The sequence below is a fragment of the Propithecus coquereli genome, unplaced genomic scaffold, assembly GCF_000956105.1.
Source record: "Propithecus coquereli isolate 6110/MARCELLA unplaced genomic scaffold, Pcoq_1.0 Scaffold227, whole genome shotgun sequence".
NCBI classification, from domain to species: domain Eukaryota; kingdom Metazoa; phylum Chordata; class Mammalia; order Primates; family Indriidae; genus Propithecus; species Propithecus coquereli.
Genome location: NW_012147808.1, coordinates 2,464,118 through 2,466,968, shown reverse-complemented (window position 1 = coordinate 2,466,968; position 2,851 = coordinate 2,464,118). Strand labels below are relative to the sequence as shown.

The 2,851-nt window shown below is 49.9% G+C and overlaps 1 protein-coding gene across 2 annotated transcripts in view; it reads left to right on the top strand.

The window, feature by feature from the left end:
• Positions 1-2,851, top strand: part of SPI1 (Spi-1 proto-oncogene) — a 21,788-nt gene that overhangs the window by 5,383 nt on the left and 13,554 nt on the right. The gene's annotated exons all lie outside the window — the stretch shown is intronic.

The window sequence follows — 2,851 nt, the reverse complement described above, 5'->3', positions numbered from 1 at the left end:
CTATCTGGGGTTGGGCTCTAGGAGTGACTCCTGGTAGGAGGCCTGGGCACGGGCCCCCAATTCCTCCAGAGACTCCTCCAGTGTCCCCAGATGTCCTCGGCCCCGAATCATTGCCAATGTGGGCATTGGTGCTGTCCCTTTCTAAAACCTGTTGGAAGGTACTGTCTGAAGACTCAAGAATAGAGACACCCACACATCCTTCCACCAGTTCCTGCATGTCTCCGGGTCCACATTTTTAGGTAGTGAAGCTTAGCGCAGAGGCTTTGGGGCTGGACCTGCGTCCGGCCTCTGCTCCCTCACCCACCAGCTGTGAAACCTGGGGCGAGTAGCGTAGCCTCCAGGAGGCCCTGTTTCCTCATCCATAAACCGAGAGCATGAAAATACTTACTTGTAGACTGTGATGATTCAATGAGGAGACGCACGTAATCTGTGAGGCGAGGTGATGTGTGGCAACAGGCCCCGTGGGCTCTCGGGACCCGCTGCGCCGGCCTCACGCGTCCCCCAAAGCAGGAGGGCTGAGGTGGCTGGGGCGGCGGAGCACACAGGGCTCCCGACGGGTCAGGTGGGTCATTTTCTACCGACCCAGGCGACAGCCATCCCACCACCCCCCATCCTGCCCACCGCTTGCCAGCCTACCCACTTACCCGCTCGTCCCCTCGCTTGTCCACCACGGAGCAGTGTCTGAGCACACGCCGTGTACCAGACACTGTCGTCGGCTCCGGGGAGTCAGGGAGGAGCAACCCAGACGAGGCTGCCGCTTGCACAGAGCTTGCCCTCCAGTGAGGGGACAGCGACAGTAACAACCAAACAGACCTGTGGTCATAGCCCCACGAAGAGCAGTATGACGCAGGGCAGGTGTCTGGGGGGGGCTTTAACTTGAGTGGTCCGGGAAGGCCGCTGAGGAGGCGGCGGCCAAGCTGCAATCTGAGCAAGAGAAGGAACCGTACAGGTAAGGTAGGTAGGGGAAGGGTGTTCTGGGTAAAGGGAACAACAAGTGCAAAAGCAGGAGGCACAGTGACAGAGGACCGGAGAGGCCGGTGAGCACAGGGGCGGGGTCGGGGAGGGCGCAAAGTGAAGCCAGAGGGGTCAGCTATGGCGGGAGTTTGGCTTTTATCCTAGCGACAGTGGGAAACCACTGGCGGGTTTTCAGCAGGGAAATGACATGATCCGAGTAACCCCGTGTGCGTGTGTCGAAAAGTTAGATACATTTTAAATCTTTAATTTTTAATTATTAAAATAACGAATACTCATTGCAAAAACAAAAAATACAACAGCGTATCAAATAACACATTCCCCTCTTCCCAATCTCGCTTCTCACCTTAGTCTATCCTGGCAGACGTGTTATGCTACATACATAATCCTGTATGTTTGTAAATACATACACACACATGCTATTCATTCAGAAACAGAATTGCTGCATCATGCTGCTCTGCAGTTTGCTATTTTTTACTTAAACTTGTCATAGACACTTCTCCACGACATGCACAGCATACTAGAGAGGGATAAAAGCTATTTTTCCAGTCTTTCTACCGCAGTGCTATGTAAATGTGCAAATGAAGATGCGGAATAGAGACTGAGAACATTATTCACTCACACACATTTGCCGAGTGCCTTTTATGTGCTAGGCAGGGACAAACCAGCTTGACTTTTCAGTGTGAGATGTTCTCTATTCATTGGCACTATGACCGATGAGAATTTGACTCTAGCCACTCATAACATACACACACATTTCTCTACCTGTCCCCAAACCATGACTGTATATGGTAACTTGTGTTAAATCGGTATTTGGATTCTCCATTATGACCATGTGACTATTACTCACAGCTGAGCCACATGGTGTCCTTGGATTACCTGTCCCCATGTTTCCGAGGGGCAGAGTAGCAAGGAAATAAGGGTCCTGCTTCTGGAACCAGGTTGCTGGGGTTCATCCTCCTTCTCCCCCGTTGCTGTCTGGGGGGGCCAGGGGCAAGATATTCCACCTCTCTGTGCCTCGACTTCATACCAATACCTACCTCGCAGGATGGTGGTGAGGGTCGCGTGAGCTCCTGCGTGTGAGATGCTTCCAGCAGCGCCTGGCACGTGGGGAATGCCATGTGCAGATTTGTTACCATTACCGTGGCCCAAAAGAGGGCACGTGGGAAGTGCGGTTTTCAATGTTGCTCTGTGTTTTACCTCATCTTTATTCCACGCTCTCACTTAATTCATCACAGTTTGGCTGTGTGTAGAAATCTAGGCGGAAAAGCATTTTTTTCCCCTGCAGAAATTTGAAAGCGTTTCTCTACTGCCTTCTGGTTGCTGGAGTTTTTCTTAGGAAGTCTGATACCATTTCATGTTCTCTTTTTTGTAAAAAACCCGGTTTTCATTTTCATTTGCTTATTTTTTTCTCTTGTTTTATTTCTCTGGAAGTGTTTCGGTATCTCCTGATACCTAATGGTTTCCCTGAATAAGCTTTTTAAAAGGTCGCTGTGTCTCCTGGGTGGCGAATAGATGGAAAGGAGGTGAGGGCAGGAGCTGGGTGAAAGAACACTCAGGAAACCACCGGAATAATCCAGGCAGGAGATGGTGGAGGTGTAGACAAGGGTGGTGGCAGTAAAGACAGAAAGGAGTGGACAGATTCAAGATAGATTTTGAAAGTAGGAATCATAAGATTTGCTGTTTTTATAATTCTTTTAAATTGTGGTAAAATATACATAACAAAACTTACCATCTTAACGATCTTTAGGTGTACGGTTCAGTGGTGTTAAATACATTCACATGTTGTGCAACCGTCACCACGACTCATCTGCAGAACTCTTTTCATCCTGCAAAACTGAAACTCTGCCCGCCGTGGAACCATGACTTCCCATGCCCC